The sequence below is a fragment of the Danio aesculapii genome, chromosome 9, assembly GCF_903798145.1.
Source record: "Danio aesculapii chromosome 9, fDanAes4.1, whole genome shotgun sequence".
NCBI lineage: Eukaryota > Metazoa > Chordata > Actinopteri > Cypriniformes > Danionidae > Danio > Danio aesculapii.
The window spans coordinates 53,404,133-53,424,692 of NC_079443.1; the positions used below are offsets into that span (position 1 = coordinate 53,404,133).

At 35.2% G+C, this 20,560-nt stretch overlaps 1 protein-coding gene across 2 annotated transcripts in view; it reads right to left on the reverse strand.

Annotated features, from left to right (window-relative positions):
- Window positions 1-20,560, reverse strand: part of LOC130235405 (rho GTPase-activating protein 6) — a 79,153-nt gene that overhangs the window by 49,377 nt on the left and 9,216 nt on the right. The gene's annotated exons all lie outside the window — the stretch shown is intronic.

Below are 20,560 nucleotides of genomic sequence, written 5' to 3' on the forward strand. Positions count from 1 at the left end.
TCCTCTGACCTCTGGCATCAACAAGGCATTTGTGCCCACAGAACTGCCGCTCACTGGATGTTTCCTCTTGTTTGGACCATTCTCTGTAAACCCTAGAGATGGTTGTGCGTGAAAATCCCAGTAGATCAGCAGTTTCTGAAATACTCAGACCAGCCCGTCTGGCACCAACAACCATGCCACGTTCAAAGTCACTTAAATCCCCTTTCCTCTCCATTCTGATGCTCAGTTTGAACTGCAGCAGATCGTCTTGACCATGTCTACATGCCTAAATGAGTTGAGTTGCTGCCATGTGATTGGCTGATTAGACATTTGCAGTAATGAGCAGTTGGACAGGTGTACCTAATAAAGTGGCCGGTGAGTATCTCATTTATAATTTTATACAGGTAACTCTCTTAATTGTGTTATTTTAACCTTGAAACTATTGGGACTACATGTTCACTCATTCTAAGTTGTCTGAACTCTATTAGGGTTGAAATAACACTGCAAATTGTCTTGATGCAACGTCAATATGAGAAATGTTTTGACAATTTGTGACAATGAGACCATGGAGGGATAGGGGTTTTATTTTTATAATCCATTCATTTTCCTTTGGCTTCATCAGGGTTCGCGACAGCGGAATGAACCGCCAACTTATCCAGCATATGCTTTACACAGAGGATGTCCTTCCAGCTGCAACTCAGTACTGGGAAACACTCATACACACACACTACAGCCAATTTAGTTCATCAATTCCCCTATAGTGCATGTGTTTGGACTGTGGGGGAAACCGGAGCACCCGGAGGAAACCCACGCCAACACAGGGAGAACATGCAAACTCCACACAGAAACACTAACTGAACGAGCCGGGACTCGCACCAGCGACTGTGCCACCGTGATGATGACTAATTTGTGCGTCGTTATTGTAAACCGACAGCCTAAAATGCTGATCTATTGCTCAATTCTCCAGTCTCTATGTAATAGCAGAGGGAAGGAAATGTTCATTTGTGTGAGAAAGCTGTTGCTCATGTGAGAAAGTCGGTGTGTTTCCAGCTATTGAGACACACAGAATTGCAGACGCTGTGTGTGTTCGGGGTGTGACGCTTCCTATATGTCTTTCCCTACACAAACAACAAGTGCACACATGCTTTGTAGAGCGCTACTGTACAGTTTCTTCAGCTGCTCTGGAATTGAAGACTAGAGGGATGTAAACTGAAACTAAAATCAACAGTTTAAAAGTCATTTCACAAAAAGATTACAGATTAAAATTGCATTCTGAATTATTTAGGGGGCACCGCGGTGGCGCAATAGCTAGTGTTGTCGCCTCACAGCAAGAAGGTCGCTGGTTCGAGCCTCAGCTGGGTCAGTTGGCGTTTCTGTGTGGAGTTTGCATGTTCTCCCCGTGTTGGCGTGGGTTTCCTCCGTGTGCTCCGGTTTCCCCCACAGTCCAAAGAAATGCGGTGTAGGTGACTTGGGTTGGCCAAATTGTCCTTTGTGCACAAGTGTGTATGGGTGTTTCACAGTGATGGGTTTCAGCTGAAAGGGCATCCGCTGCGTAAAACATGTGCTGGGTAAGTTGGCGGTTCATTCCGTTGTGGCGACCCCAGATTAATAAAGGGACTAAGCCGAAAAGCAAATAAATGAATGAATTATTTGGGCCAATTCTCGTTTTTGCTTTCTAAAGCTCAGAAATGCAATAATAATTCATTCACTCATTCATTTTCTTTTCGGCTTAGTCCCTTTATTAATCTGGGGTCGCCACAGCGGAATGAACCGCCAACTTATCCAGCAGATGCCCTTCCAGCTGCAACCCATCACTGGGAAACATCCATACACTCATTCACACACATGCACAAAGGACAATTTGGCCAACCCAATTCACCTGTACCGCATGTCTTTGGACCTTGGGGGAAACCGGAGTACACGGAGGAAACCCACTCCAACACGGGGAGAATATGCAAACTCCACACAGAAACACCAAGTGACCCAGCCGAGGCTCGAACCAGCGACCTTTTTGCTGTGAGGAGAATGTGCTTCCCACATAATAATAATAATAATAATAATAAAATAGTATGAATAAATTCTTAAACATTTTAAATATTACAATTTAAAAAAAGATGTTATGTGAATAGATTGTAGTAGTAGTAGTAGTAGTAGTAGTAGTAGTAGTAATATTTCTGAATAATAATAATAATCATCATCATCATTATTATTTAATTACATAAAAAGTAAATTATTGTAAATAAAATGTAAATTTTATTACAATTTTAAACAAATTGTATCTATGTAAATAGACTGTTTTAATAATAATAATTTATAAAAATATAAAAAGTTAAATATTTTCAAATTTAAAATGATCAATTTCTATGTGAAAAAATTGCCAAATGCTATTTATTCCTTTGATCCAAAGCAGAATTTTCAGCATCATTACTTCAGTCTTTAGTGTCACATGATCCTTTATACATAATAATATGATATATAATAATCCTTAAACTATAATATATGAGGATTTGATGAATATGAATATTTCTGATTATTATGAAAAGAATGTATTCGTTGCATTAAAATATCACTTTATTAAAAAAAAACTTTTACAAGAGCGTTAATGAAATGAATTATATTTTTTTAAATTGAATATCTAGTATTAAATGTAATCCCAAACACTCAGTTCAAACACTCTTTAACCAAATAACAGTAACAAAAGAGTTCAAACGTATTAAAAAAAACAATCCTATTCTTCTAGCTTTGATGATGTAAGAAAGTTACATCACTTTATCTTGCAGTCAGTGTCTAACCTCAACTGGAACAAAGAAACAGGAAGCACTGCATTCTGGGTAAAAGAGGTTGTTTTTTTTACCATCACTGCATGAATCATTACATCAGGACTCCAAACATGAAAAAAACAGCAATGTATAAAAGTGTTGTTGAACCATACTATAGAAAAATATTCATCTGAATTAGTCTGTTGTAGTGATGCTGCACTGGCAATTCTTTTGATTCTATTGTTACCATAGTAACACAGCTATCTGTTGTGGCGAATCTATAGCTGCCATGGTAATACAGCTATCTGTTGTGGCGAATCTATGGCTGCCATGGTAACACAGCTATCAGTTGTGGGGATTCTATAGGTGCCATGGTAACACAGCTATCAGTTGTGGCAATTCTATAGCTGCCATGGTAACACAGCTATTTGTTGTGGGGGTTCTATAGCTGCCATGGTAACAAAGCTATCTGTTGTGGCAAATCTATAGCTGCCATGGTAACACAGCTATCTGTTGTGGCAAATGTATAGCTGCCATGGTAACACCGCTATCTGTTGTGGCGAATCTATAGCTGCCATGGTAACACAGCTATCTGTTGTGGCGAATCTATGGCTGCCATGGTAACACAGCTATCAGTTGTGGGGATTCTATAGCTGCCATGGTAACACAGCTATCAGTTGTGGCAATTCTATAGCTGCCATGGTAACACAGCTATCTGTTGTGGCGAATCTATAGTTGCCATGGTAACACAGCTATCAGTTGTGGTAATTCTACAGCTGCCATGGTAACACAGCTATCTGTTGTGGCGTATCTATAGTTGCCATGGTAACACAGCTATCAGTTGTGGCAATTCTACAGCTGCCATGGTAACACAGCTATCTGTTGTGGCAATTCTATAGCTGCCATGGTAACACAGCTATCTGTTGTGGCGAATCTATAGTTGCCATGGTAACACAGCTATCAGTTGTGGCAATTCTACAGCTGCCATGGTAACACGGCTATCTCTTGTAGGAACTCTACAGCTGCCATGGTAACACAGCTATCAGTTGTGGCGAATATATAGCTGCCATGGTAACACAGCTATCAGTTGTGGCAATTCTATAGCTGCCATGTTAACACCGCTATCAGTTGTGGCAAATATATAGCTGCCATGGTAACACAGCTATCAGTTGTGGCGAATATATAGCTGCCATGGTAACACAGCTATCAGTTGTGGCAATTCTATAGCTGCCATGGTAACACAGCTATCAGTTGTGGCAATTCTATAGCTGCCATGGTAACACAGCTATCTGTTGTGGCGGTTCTGTAGTTGCTATGGTAACACAGTTATCTGTTGTGCCAGTTCTGTAGTTGCTATGGTAACACAGCAATCTGTTGTGGCGATTTTATAGCTGCCATGGCAACACAGTTATCTGTTGTGGCGGTTCTATAGCTGCCGTGGTTAAACAGCAATCTGTTGTGGTGATTCTATAGTTGCTATGGTAAGACAGCTATCTGTTGTGGCGATTCTATAGTTGCTATGGTAACACAGCTATCTGTTGTGGTCATTCTATAGTTGCTATGGTAGCAGAAGAATTACATTCCTATCAACAATTGGCCCAATACCGTCGTTTTCTACAAGTATAGGGTATATTATACTACAGTACACCACAGTTTACTGAAGTAAAAACTAATGTGTACTACAGTATCTAATACACACTTCACTATAGATAATACTACAGCATTATACTATAATATAAACAGTATACTGTAAACTAAGTATGGTTAAAAAGCTATCTACTGTTTTACTATAGCATTTTTTCCACGTAGGTCGCTCTCACAGACAAACACATGAAAGCCATACAGTAACAAAGGAAACACGTCTTTCCTATTATTTATTTCAGCTACTGTGGGAAAATACAAGACTCAAAGCAAACCTCTTTTGTTGGCCGTACAACATTGTTAAACCTGCTACACAACGCTGTAAAAAACTCAAAGCCAGATAAACTGATTTAAACACAATGCATGCAAAAAAAGATGACTAATGCTCGTCCGTGCACCAGATAAGATCATGTGCAGCCGCGAGCAGAAGTGAAACACAGAACACACACTCATCTGTCACCATTCACAGGCCTATAAATGAATGTGTCTGATGCATCAGTGCAAAAACAAACACGCCTGTGACTTGGTTACAGTAATCTTTTAATGTAAACAGAAAAATGTAACGCAACTGAAGCACTTTGAAATTAAATGCTGCAATCTGCATTTATTACGGTTATGTTATAATGGATATGCAGTAGTGTGGTGTTTGCCCCCTTGTTTGATTTCTTATTTTTTGCATTTTTGTCACACTTTAATATTTTAAATCACCACTTAAATAGGACCTGCCTTAGCGGAATAAAGCACCTTATTATTATTATTATTATTATTATTATTATTATTTCATAATTTTATTTCATCCTTTTATGATTACGTTTGGTGCAGTTATCTGGATTTATTATTATTATTATTATTATTATTATTATTATTATTATTATTATTATTATTATTTCATTATTTTTATTTCATTTTTTATGATTTACGTTTGGTGCCGTTATCTGGATTTATTATTATTATTATTATTATTATTATTATTATTATTGTTATTATTATTTCATTTTTTATGATTTACGTTTGGTGCCGTTATCTGGATTTATTATTATTATTATTATTATTATTATTATTATTATTATTATTATTATTATTATTATTATTATTATTGTTATTATTATTTCATTTTTTATGATTTACGTTTGGTGCCGTTATCTGGTTTTATTATTATTATTATTATTATTATTATTTCTTTTTTTATGATTACGTTTGGTGCCGTTATCTGGATTTATTATTATTATTATTATTATTATTTCATTATTTTTATTTCATTTTTTATGATTTACGTTTGGTGCCGTTATCTGGATTTATTATTATTATTATTATTATTATTTCTTTTTTTATGATTTACGTTTAGTGCAGTTATCTGGATTTATTATTATTATTATTATTATTTCATAATTTTATTTCATCCTTTTATAATTACGTTTGGTGCAGTTATCTGGATTTATTATTATTGTTGTTGTTGTTGTTGTTGTTGTTATTTTTATTACTATTATTATGGTAACATTACACCAAGAAATCCATACATTTGATAATAATAAATTATTCCACCATATTAAGCAACTGATATTTTAACTTTCAAGTAACAATTAACATAAATTAACATCTACTTTTTAACTACATCACAGCTTATAATAGCTACTATGATCATTTATGCATCACCGTGTAATATCATAAAATGATTATTATAAAAATCATTATATCGTATTTGGAAAAATTATGTAATTTATAAGAAAGCACTATTACTGTTGAATGTCTATCAACTAAAAAAATACTTCTTGCCAATCTACAATAATTGTAGAACATGAATAAATGTAATATTTAACATTTTTTGCCGTTTGGAAGTTGCATTCAAAATCCATCAGGTTAAAAAAAAAGTGATTTTTATTTTTTAAATCGGAACATAGCCAGAAGATAATCTGAACATAACCTGATTATAATTAGAACATAACCAAAACAAAACCTGATCATAACCAGCATATAGCATGATTTTAACCAGAACATAACCCAAACCCAACTTGATCATAACCAGCACATAACTGGAAGATATCCAGAACTTAATCTGATCATAACCAGCCATGATTTTAACCTGAGCATGACCAGAACATATCCAGAACACAATCTGAACATATCAAGAAGATAATCAGACCATAACCTGATAATAACCAGACCATAAGCTGAAAATACACAGAACATAACCAGAACACAACCTGATTATAACCAGTGCCTAAATTGCAAGTAACCAGAACATAACCGAACACAATCTGAACGTAAGTAGCATTCAAAATCCATCAGGTTAAAAAAAAGTGATTTTTATTTTTTAAATCGGAACATAGCCAGAAGATAACCTGAACATAACCTGATTATAATTAGAACATAACCAAAACAGAACCTGATCATAACCAGCATATACCATGATTTTAACCAGAACATAACCCAAACACAACTTGATCATAACCAGCACATAACTGGAAGATATCCAGAACTTAATCTGATCATAACCAGCCATGATTTTACCCTGAGCATGACCAGAACATATCCAGAAGATAATCAGACCATAACCTGATTATAACCAGACCATAACCTGAAAATACACAGAACATAACCAGAACACAACCAGATTATAACCAGGACACAACCTGATTATAACCAGTGCCTAAATTGCAAGTAACCAGAACATAACCGAACACAATCTGAACGTAAGTAGCATTCAAAATCCATCAGGTTAAAAAAAAGTGATTTTTATTTTTTAAATCGGAACATAGCCAGAAGATAACCTGAACATAACCTGATTATAATTAGAACATAACCAAAACAGAACCTGATCATAACCAGCATATACCATGATTTTAACCAGAACATAACCCAAACACAACTTGATCATAACCAGCACATAACTGGAAGATATCCAGAACTTAATCTGATCATAACCAGCCATGATTTTACCCTGAGCATGACCAGAACATATCCAGAACTCAATCTGAACATATCCAGAAGATAATCAGACCATAACCTGATTTTAACCAGACCATGACCTGAAAATACACAGAACATAACCAGAACACAACCAGATTATAACCAGAACACAACCTGATTATAACCAGTGCCTAAATTGCAAGTAACCAGAACATAACCGAACACAATCTGAACGTAAGTAGCATTCAAAATCCATCAGGTTAAAAAAAAGTGATTTTTATTTTTTATTCTTTAATAACAACATATGTTATTGTATTTTAACAATTATTATTAATGAACAATTAGTCAATTATACTTGGAACTGCAAAACTGTAGTTAAACAAATAAGACAAAAGAGAAAGAAATATTTGTAAATATCTGCATGCACATGTACAGTTTATGTATTTTTAATATGTAATGCTTCTTCTGACTATCCACATGTGTGTTGCATAAACAGGTTATAAGCTAATATATCACAGACTTCATTTAAACCTGTACTTAGTGTGTATTACAGTGTGCATGCTAGGTGTAAATACATCCATAAATCGGCAGTGCACCAATAATGTAAGCGTGTCATACTTGTATGTGTGTTGCAAAACACTGAGATGACTGGCAGGAGAATAAAAAGAGGTTAAAGGTCATGGTGAGACTGCAATTTTAATAGCTTTAATGTAGCTAGAAAAAAAAGCGCTTGACCTGAAAGAACAAGCTTTTTCCATCCATCATTCTTTAAAATCAGATACACGACTTTAGAGATGCTTATCGTGTGTTGCAACTGTACTCATGTGGAGGAGATGAAATAATCTAAACCATCTTCCCCAAAAACTCTGATCCGCTCATGGCCTCTTGTGCTGGATCTGCTCCAACTCAACACAGCTTTAGCAGAGTCAGATTCATGAACACGACACACTTATTCCCAGTGGAGGAAAGAGCACTGAAAATCAGAAGTTGCGTCCCAAATCAGACACTTTACATGATGCACTTACAAGGGGTTGTATGACTGGTTTTTAGATAATAGCACATTTCAGACACAATGGTAATTTGAATAAACAATAAGATTAAATGAATCATAAAAGAATCACACTATAAGTAGAAGAAATACATTTAAAAAATAAATGATTAAAAACAGATTAAAATGTGTTAAATATAACCTGAATATAACCAGAACACAACCTGAACATGACAAGAACACAACCTGATTAAAACTAGAACATAACCTGAACATACCCAGAACATAACCTGAACATAACCAGAACACAACCTGATTAAAACCAGAACATAACCTTAAACATGTACAGAACACAACCTGATTAAAACCAGAACATAACCTGAACATAAACAGAACATGTCTGGAGCACAACCTGATTATAACCAGAACATAACCCTAAACATGTCCTGAACACAACCTGATTATAACCAGATCATACCCTGAACATACCCTAAACATAACCAGAACACAACCTAATTAAACCAGAACATGTCCAGAACACAACCTGATTAAAACCAGAACATAACCTGAACATAAACAGAACATGTCTGGAGCACAACCTGATTATAACCAGAACATAACCTTCAACATGTCCTGAACACAACCTGATTATAACCAGATCATACCCTGAACATACCCTAAACATAACCAGAACACAACCTAATTAAACCAGAACATGTCCAGAACACAACCTGATTAAAGCCAGAACATAACCTTAAACATGTACAGAACACAACCTGATTAAATCCAGAACATAACCTGAACATAGACACGAACATGTCTGGAGCACAACCTGATTATAACCAGAACATAACCTTAAAACATGTACAGAACACAACCTGATTATAACCTGAACATACCCTGAACATGACCAGAACACAACCTGATTAAATCAGAACATGTCTAGAACACAACCTGATTATAACCAGAACATAACCTTAAACATGTCCAGAACACAACCTGATTATAACCAGAACATAACCTTAAACATGTCCAGAACACAACCTGATTATACCTAGATCATACCTTGAACATACCCTAAACATAACCAGAACACAACCTGATTAAACCAGAACATGTCCAGAACACAACCTGATTATAACCAGAACACAACCTGATTACAACTTGGACACAGCCTGATTAAAATAAGAACATAACATGAACATACCCAGAACATAACCAGAAAACAAGCTGATTAAACCCAGAACATATCCTGAACTAACCCAGAACATAACCAGAACACAACCTGATTATAACCAGACCATAACCTGAAAATACCCAGAACATAACCTCAACATAACCAGAACACAACAAGGTTATAACCAGAACATAACATGAACATAACCAGAACACAACCTGATTATAACCAGTGCATAAATTGATCATAACCAGAATATAATTCAAACATTCCTAAAACATAAAATAAACATACCCAGAACATAACCTGATTTTAACCAGAACATAACTTAAACATAACTTGAACATAACCTAACACAATCTGAATATAACCTGAACATAGCCAGAAAACAACCTGAACATAACCTGATTATAACTAGAACATAAGCTGAACATAACCAAAACAGTACCTGATTTTAACAGAACATAACCTGAACATAACCAGCATATACCATGATTTTAACCAGAACATAACCTAAGCATAACCTGAACATAACTGGACTTAAACCAGAACATAACCAAAACACAATCTGAACATAACCAGAAAATATCCAGAAGATAACCAGACCATAACCTCATTATAACCAGACCATAACCTGAAAATACCCAGAACATAACCTCAACATAACCAGAACACAACCAGATTATAACCAGAACATAACATGAACATACCCAGAACATAACCAGAACACAACCTGATTATAACCAGTGCGTAAATGGAAAATAATCAGAACATAATCTAAACATACCCAAAACATAAACATACCCAAAGCATAACCAGATTACAACTGGAACATAACAGAACACAATCTGAACATAACCAGAACATAACCGAACATAATCAGAACATAGCCAGAAGATAACATGAACATAACCTGATTATATTTAGAACATAACTTGAACATAACCAAAACAGAACCTGATCATAACCAGCACATACAATGATTTTAACCTGAGCATGACCAGAACATATCCAGAACACAACTTTAACATAACCAGAACATAACAAGAACACAATCTGAACATAACCAGAACATATCCAGAAGATAATCAGACCATAACCTGATTATAACCAGACCATAACCTAAAAATACCCAGAACATAACCAGAACACAACCAGATTATAACCAGAACACAACCTGATTATAACCAGAAAATAACCGAACACAATCTGAACATAATCGGAACATAGCCAGAAGATAACCTGATTATAATTAGAACAATACCTGTACATAATCAGAACAGAACCTGAACATAACCAACATATTTCAGGATTTTAACCAGAACATAACCCAAACACAACCTGATCATAACCAGCACATAACTTGAACAAATCCAGAACTTCATCTGATCATAACCAGTACATACCATGATTTTAACCTGAGCATAACCAAAACATATCCAGAACACAACTTTAACATAACCAGAACATATCCAGAACACAACTTTAACATAACCAGAACAAAACAAGAACACAATCTGAACATAACCAGAACATATCCAGAAGATAATCAGACCATAACCTGATTATAACCAGACCATAACCTAAAAATACCCAGAACATAACCAGAACACAACCAGATTATAACCAGAACACAACCTGATTATAACCAGAAAATAACCGAACACAATCTGAACATAATCGGAACATAGCCAGAAGATAACCTGATTATAATTAGAACAATACCTGTACATAATCAGAACAGAACCTGAACATAACCAACATATATCAGGATTTTAACCAGAACATAACCCAAACACAACCTGATCATAACCAGCACATAACTTGAACATATCCAGAACTTAATCTGATCATAACCAGCACATACCATGATTTTAACCTGTGCATGGCCATAACATATCCAGAACACAACTTTAACATAATCAGAACATATCCAGAACACAACTTTGACATAACAGTTTGACAGTACACAACCTGAGCATATCTGCCCCAGAGCCATGTAAGATTTACCACATAAGATATGGTGACAACAAAGAGTGATTTAAACTGCACTTATCTTCATGATGCCTGGCTAAATCCATTTAAGGCAAATATTATTAGCCCCCTTCAGCAATATTAGTTTTGGATTGTCTACATAACAAACCACTGTTATACAATGACTTGCCTAATTACCCTAACTTTACCCTAATTAACCTAGTGAAGCCTTTAAATGTCACTTTAAGCTGTATAGAAGTGTCTTGAAGAATATCCAGTCTAATATTATTTACTGTCATCATGACAAAGAGAAAATAAATCAGTTATTAGAGATGAGTTATTAAAAATATTATGATTTATTTCTGTTAAATAGAAAATATACAGGAGGGCTAATAATTCAGGAGGGCTAATAATTCAGATGTCAACTCTATATTGTTTTGTGTTCACCAGAAGAAAGAAATTCATAAAAGTTTACAACCACTTAAAGTGTGAGAGTAAACGATGTTGAAATGTTCACGTTTTTTGTGTGAACTGCCCCTTTAAATCACTCACTGATTGCAAAACCACTGCAGCCCTATTCAACGGCCAGTTTTAGTTTCATCGCTGGTAAAGATTCACGAAACGGCTGAACATGAAAGAAGGCCTTAAAAAGAGCCTAAAGTGCTGTTGTACTGGGTTGACAGTCTCCAGTGGGAAGAAGTATTTGCTGGGTAAAAGCTGCCAGAGATCAGGTCATGCTGCTCTGCTGTGAGAAATAGAGGCTGAAACAGACTTCATGTAAACCAGATGTCACTTCGCTGAAAAACTCCACGCTCTTACAGGCTTTCTTCTAGCACAGTACAAAGACCGACTGCAGACACGCTCCAGAGTTTCTGCAGAGCACACTGAGGAGGAAAATAATAACACTAAAGCCCTATTTGGATAGTTATATACTTAGTAGCGCTGATTAATCGCGATTAATCCAAAATAAAAGTTTGTTTTGATATAATATACTGTTTGTATATCTGTGTTTTATATACAGTTGAAGTCAGTATTATTAGCCCCCCTGTTTATTATTTTCCCCAATTTCTGTTTAACGGAGAGCAGATTTCTTCAACACATTTCTAATCATAATAGTTTCCTCAGATTTTTAGCCCATCATTAATTCTGCTTATTTACTTGTGTAAATGTGTGTAAATCTATATTTATTCCGTTTTTTTATTAATTTCAGTAATATTATTGACTAATATGAAAATGTTGATCTGATTTATTTACAATGCAGTTTGTACAGTAATATTTTAGTAGATATATTATATGAGACTTGCTTTGTTTACCAAATAAAGTGACTAATTGGATTTGCATTTCAAACATTAAATACAAGTTAAAAAGATATTATTTTTTATTTCACATATTAAGGTTTTAGTTAGGATACTCCCAAAATAATTCTGCATAAATCTGCAGATTTTTACCAAATTACTCTGCAGAAAAAGCAAAAAACGTCTGCAGTTTCCGTCTGGCCCTACTAATATCTGATTTCTTTTCTCTTCGCCATGATGACAGTAAATAATATTAGACTAGATATTCTTCAAGACACTTCTATACAGCTTAAAGTGACATTTAAAGGCTTAACTAGGTTAATTAGGGTAACTAGGCAGGTTAGGGTAATTAGGCAAGTTATTGTATAATGATGGTTTGTTCTGTAGACTATCAGAAAAAATATATAGCTTAAAGGGGCTAATAATATTGCCCTTAAAATTGCTTTAAAAAAAATTAAAAACTGCTTTTATTCTAGCCGAAATAAAACAAATAAGACTTTCTCCAGAAGAACAAATATTATCAGACATACTGTGAAAATTTCCTGAATCTGTTAAACATCGTTTAGGAAATATTAAAAAAAAACACAAAAACAAAGGGGGGCTAATAATTCTGACTTCAGCTGTATATATATGTATAAATGTTTATAGACTTATTATATATATGTGATAAACACTCTTTACATAGATTTTTTTTCATATCTTTCCTTGTGTTCAGCAGAAGAAAGAAAAAAATTAAATAAATAAATAAAAAACGTTGAAACTATGTGGCTTGCTTCTAGCTAAGAATACATTTTTAATCTATTAAAATCTAGAAAGTATCAAATTTATATTTTATTTATGTATAATTTGTATCATACGTGAATGAAGTATCACAAGCAATATATCAAAATTCCACTGATTTCCTGAAATAAACTTTGCATTTCCAGATAATCATAGCGCCGCTCTTTGATAATGAGCTGAACTCTCCTTCCTCTCTCTGCAGTATTGGATGAACACAATATGCAGCCTATTTCTCTTTCTTTTTCTATTTTGAAGAAGAGAGAAGAACAATGTATCACTGCTTGAACTCACTTCAAAATGTTTTGTTTTTTTCGGCAAGGTTTGTTTGACGATGATTTGACAAGGATTTTTTCGCATATAAAAATAAAAATTTCAGACTACAGTGTGCAAAGACCTTTAGGCTTTGACTCTAATTGTGGTTTTTGGGTGGCTGTCGCTTTAAATTCAAATCAGATTGTGCTCTTTTAAAAAGAGGGCGGAGCTACAAATGCATGTGTATCAACATAGTGGCAGATTCAAAAACATCCTATGCTAATGAATGTCACTAGTGGGCGGGGCTTTCCCCCTCCAAAGACACGTACAAAGGGAGAATGTCAATCAAAGTGTTTCTACAGACTGTTTCTATCAAGTCTGATTAGAACAAATACAATTAATTCATGTTCACCATTAGAGGCTGGAGATATTCACACACTGCTGACACACAACTGGGTTTAAACCCCTTATAAAAGTGATTGTTCCATAATAGGTGCACTTTAAATATGCCAAACACTTGCATAGGTGTCAAAACACAGCACTTAGTGGATATTCACATAAACCTCTGATGACACGTACAAAGGGAGAATGTCAAGTCTGATAAGAACAAATACAATTAATTCATGTTTACTATTAGAGGCTGCTGGAGATATTTACACACTGCTGACACACAACTGGGTTTATAATTATTTTTTAGGGGTTTTCACCTTTATTGGGATAGGACAGTAGAGATTTTATAGACAGGAAAGTGTGGGGAGCAGAGATGGGGGAAGGATCGGCAAAGGACCTCGAGCTGGGAATCGAACTCGGGTCGCCGACAACTGGGTTTATACCCCCTTAGAAAAGTGATTTCTGCATCCCTTTTAAAAAAAGTAAATTCAGTTCTTCATTTAATATGAGTTTAACAGTTCACCAATGATGAAAACAGAAAAACTGAAACTACAAAATCCAATTGCAAATGTCTCCCGATTCATCCCTCTCCAAAGAAAACACCGAACATGCTTTTTTCACAGCAATTCCTTAATAAATTTGCTAAGATTTTTAAAAGTTTAAATGCTGAGCATTGCAGAAGTACACAGATAAATGCAATACGACCAAAAATGGGAATTTACTTAAAAGCAGTTAAAAGCAATCCAATAAAAGCATCTTAGTGAGATCTATTAGAGCACTTTGCCTTTAGATCTAAACATTGTTAAGCCCGTTTCTGCAACAGATTCTCTGAAACAGCCTGAACAGACAAAGAGGCCAAAGGGAAGCAAAGAAACACAAGCAGTCGTGTTGTGTCTGGCAGGCCTACTTCTTTAAATATACATATTTCTGTCTGTGCAAATGACCCATGAAAGCATTTTTACAGCACATTGTTTAGAAACTTACTGAACGTACTGCCTACAACCTTCAGGATTCACTCTATATACTAGTGTTGTGGCGATATTGGAATTTCCAACTTCGATACCGTCCGCTTGTTCAGTCGTGACGCATGAAATACTGTTTCTACTCATTTGAATTGAGAAAAAATTTGTTTATGACCACTTGCTAGTCATATCCAGGCCCACACGGAAACTGCGTGCACAGAAATTCACAGATTTCCGAAGATTTTTAGCCCATCATTGAGTCTATGTATTTACTGTGTACATGTGTGTATATTTATATTCATTCATTCGTTTTCTTTTCAGCTTAGTCCCTTTATTAATCAGGGGTCGCCACAGTGGAATGAACCGCCAACTTATCCAGAATATGTTTTACGCAGCGGATGCCTTTCCAGCTGCAACCCATCTCTGGGAAACGTCCATTCACACTCATTCACACACATACAGTATGGACAATTTAGCCTACTCAATTCCCCTATAGCGCATGTGTTTGGGCTGTGGGCGAAACTGGAGCACCCCGAGGAAACCCACGCGAACACAGGGAGAACATGCAAACTCCACACAGAAACGTCAACTGACCCAGCTGAGGCTCAAACCAGCGACTGTAAGGCGAACGTGCTACCCACTGCCCCACCGTGACGCACTTAAAGAAAAATAAGCTGTCTAAAAAAAAAAGTTTAAATAAATGCAATAATGATTGTTAAAAGAAACTTCAGTTTAAGCAATATATGTTATCGTTATACAACCCCAAATTTCAGTAACATTATTGACTAATATAAAGTCTTCATTATTTATTTACAATACAGTTTGTACAGTAATATTTTCTGTCTTTTAATAGAGATATTATATGAGAGACTTGCTTTGTTTACCAAATAATTGGATCTAATTGGATTTGCATTGTAAACATTAAATACAAGTTAAAAAGGTATTATTTTTTATTTCATATGTTAAGATTTTAGTTATACCAAAATAATTCTGCATAAATCCACAGATTTTTAACAAAATACTCTCAAAAAAATTTAATAAATGCATGCAAAGAGTTCAATGTGTTTAAACAAAATCTGCCTGTTAGTTTCAATTACTTGATAATCAATGAATGCAAAAAAAATGCATGCATGCATAGAGTTTTATGTGCCAAAACAAAATCCACCAGTCGGTATCATGGCTTAACAATCAATTTAATGCAAAAAAAATGATAAAATAAACAAAAACACCCACATGCATAGAGTTTAATGTGATAAAAAACTAAATCTGCCAGTCAGTTTAATGGCTTAATAATCAATTAATGCAACAACAACAAAAAATGCATGCATGCATATTGTTTTATGCACTAAAACAAAATCTGCCTGTCAGTATCATGGCTTAATAGTCAATTAATGCAAAAAAAAAGTAGTTATGTATGCAGAGTTTAATGTGCTAAAACTAAATCTGCCTGTCAGTTTCATTAGCTTAACAATAAATTAATGCAACAAAAAAAACCTGCAAGCATAGAGTCTAATGTGCTAAAACAAAATCTGCTAATCAGTTCCATTGGCTTGACAATCAATGAATGCAATAAATAAAATAAAATACATGCATGCATAGAGTTTAATGTGTTAAAACAAAATCCACCAGTCAGTTCCGTTAGCTAAATAACAGAAAGAGCAGCGGTCTGAAGACACAGCTGAACTGCTTTATAGGAGGAGCTTTCTAAACTCCAGATTCCTGAGAGCTTAGGTAACTGTTACAGAGAGAGCTCCCCTTTGGGCTGGCCAACACAAACATCTACAAATTTGGTGTTTTGGTTTCTCAATATTGTAGTACGGCAACACTGTGATAAAAGAAGCCATGCAGTAATTATGAAGAGTCTTGCTGAAGAGAGATGTCTTAATAATGCCATTTCACCAGTTTCCAGTCGTGATCCTTATGCAGAACGCAAAAACTTGCTTCAGTAAAGAAAACAAGCAGTTTCACAACACTTTGGTATTTCCTGGCACACGTTAGGGGTGTGAGATTAATGCCATATTGATTTATCATCAACACGTAACACATCTTTGCAACTGCAGGTTGTTCCATTCACTGAATTGCTCATTATTTTGGCTTTTCTACACAAGTGCTCAATAAATTGGCTGAATGATATTGGAAAAATCTGACTTTGCAATATTTGTTTTTTCTGCGATATATATGAATATGTGCTGTCAAATGATCAATTCAATTCACCTTTATTTGTGTAGCGCTTATACAATGTAGATTGTGTCAAAGCAGCTTCACATAAAGGGTCATAGTAAATAGGAACAGTGTAGTTCAATCCAAGATAAATGTTTGTATTTACAAAGTAGGGGTGGGCGGTACACCGGTGTCATAGTCATCACCGGTGTGACATTGCGCCATGACATTGATTTTCTAATACCGTCAATACCGTAATAAATCAATTATGCGCCTTGAACGGCTGCATTTACATCAATAATAGCTCATTCTAAATAATAAGGCATTCAATTTTCTTCAAACGTTCAGCTGTGGTCTGAATACATGTCCTTATACTACAGGGCTCGAAATTGCAACCATTTTGGTCGCATGAGCGCCCGAAATTTAATCTATGCGCCCTCATAATATATTTGGGAGCATTTCTGTGTCTGATTATAATGGTCGTAGTGCAATCTGATTTGATTTTCTCTAAAAACTTGCTGAATCGCTCTACCCTGCTGCTGTATTGGTTCATATTAGCTGTCAGTCACTCAACGCTTCCCGCTGTCAGATAACAGGGAGCTTTTGTTACTGCAGGAAATGCAAACGGCTGAAGAGTGAAAAGTGCACAGGTTTGCAAACCTCACCTAAAGTTATAATAATAATAATAATGGCGCAGATGACAGCGATCATGACATGAGGTAAATGTTGATCCACCAGCTGAGATCAATCGAGTGTTTTCGGAGAAGGTGCCCAAATCTCGATGCGTTGCATTCACCGCGTGTTCAGCGCAAATGTCCGCTAAATATAAAATCTAACACTGTACACATCATCGCCAAAGAAACTCGCCTTTACTAAGTTTACACTGAAACTACAGCTCATAACAAAGAGCGGTATTGCGCCGGTGGTCATCATGAGAATCCTGCTCTGTCTGCTCATAAATTGATGCGGCTGACTCGCCTGCTTTATTCCACCAACACAGAGAAATGAAGATCAGCTCATAACGAGACTGAGCATTTACAATGACCCAAACCAAAACTTTTAAAGAGTGATAGAAGTGAGACTTTCTTTTGTCCGTTCTTCCTTGAGATGTATATTATTTTGCTATTGAAAGTAATACCGTGATATTATACCGTCACCGTTCAAAAGATGAAAAATACCGTGATATTAATTTTAGGCCATATCGCCCACCCCTATTACAAAGTATATACAGGGGCGCAAAAAGGGGGTATGCAGTATATGCGGTGCATATGGGCGCCACACATGGGGGGCGCCATTGTGCCAAAACGATTTTTGAAAATTTTCCTTTTTAATACTTTCAAATAATAAAAATAAATAAAAATGTTTTGTTAAAAATGTTTATTTTGCATTTTATGCGAGTATAATATTGTATTTTATTAAATAAAAAATGATAGCATGAGTTGCACACACGTTTTAATTCAAAATCATTTAACACAATAACATACAGTCACAAAGCCAAGTGTAAAGTGTTGATGCAGATGTAACTTTAGATTTTTTACTTTTTTTATATCTAAATAACCTGTCAAATCATACATACAGTACAGTTGAGGTCAAAAGTTATAAGATTAATCTGAAAAATGTTCTTTATTTATTATTAATTAAGTAATTAATTAATTAATTAGCCAAAATAAGAGGAGGGATCACACAAAATGAATGTTTATTCAAGTACAGACCTGAATATATTTCAGATAAAATAGAAAATAATATTCGGATTAAAAATTCCCTTATATATTTTATATACTTGATTATAATGATTCATAACAAGTCATAATGAGTCATAATATTCACATTTTTTTGGAACTGAAATGTTTATTAATCTTTATATCAAGATCTATTTTTTATACCATATACATATTTTTATGAATTTATTATGCATCATATTGATGCATCAGGCCTTTTGGTAACTTTTTTTTGCTCAAAACTATTTTAAATTTACTTAAAAAAAAAGTTTGCCCATAAAGTTTTGATAAAATAGATCATTTCAGGCAGTTTGTCTCTGTTTATTTCTGACACTAAACATTTTACAGTCTTTTTATTTCACTTTGTGAGAGGTGTATTAGCAGTTTCAGCCAATCGTTAATGACCTTACACCTCGCATATGAGAAGTCATTGCATTTTTATGCTGTTTTGCCCTTTAGGACTCCCATATCTATCATTTTGTTTTCACAAATGTACAAAAAGTACAGAAGCAAGGCATGTCAAGGTAATCATTTATTGAGGAAAATGAAATTGAGAAGAAATTTGGCTTGGGATGAGATGTAATTCTTTGTGACTTAACATGCTTAGTGTAATTATACGTTTACTACTTCATACTATTTCAGTTGTGTTCAGAAAAACTTGAGCCCACATACCCCTCAGTAAATGTGTAGTTGCGCCCCTGAGTATATACACGTGTACTAGGGCTGCACAATATATTGTTTCAGCATTGATATCGCAATGTGTGATTCTGCAGTAGTCAAAATCACAGGATCTCAAGAGATTTCAAGTTAAGTTTTTAAACCAAGTGCAGTTAAACCAAGTTTAACAATTAGATTACATTTGCTTTATTGGGTTCATATTAGGGATGCTCCGATCAGGATTTTTGCGGTCGATACTGAGTACCGATTACTTGTCATGGTGATTCAGTATACCGATTCTAATGCTTCAACCATTAGAATTACAAATATAAACATATATGGTCATATATATCATTTATAACTTAGTTTATATATGAACATATATGGAGGACTGCATCCATACATCTCTGCAATGACTCAAATCACTGATTAATAAAGTCATCTGGAATGGCAAAGAAAGCCTTCTTGCAGGACTCCCAGAATTCATCAAAAGTCTTTAGATTCATCTTCAACGCCTCCTCCTTCATTTTACCGCAGTCATTCTCAATAATGTTCATGTCTGATGACTGGGCTGGCCAATACTGGAGCACCTTGACCTTCTTTGCTTTCAGGAGCTTTGATGTGGAGGCTGAAGTATGAGAAGGAGCGCTATCCTGCTGGAGAATTTGCCCTCTCCTGTGGTTTGTAATGTAATGGGCAGCACGAATGTCTTGTTACCTCAGGCTGTTGATGTTGATCATCCACTCTGCAGATCTCTCGCACGCCCCCATACTGAATATAACCCCAAACCATGATGTTTCCTTCACCAAACTTGATTGATTTCCGTAAGAATCTTGGCTCCATGCTGGTTCCAGTAGGTCTTCTGCAGTATTTGTGATGATTGGGATGCAGTTCAAAATCCACCTTCTGACACTTTACAAA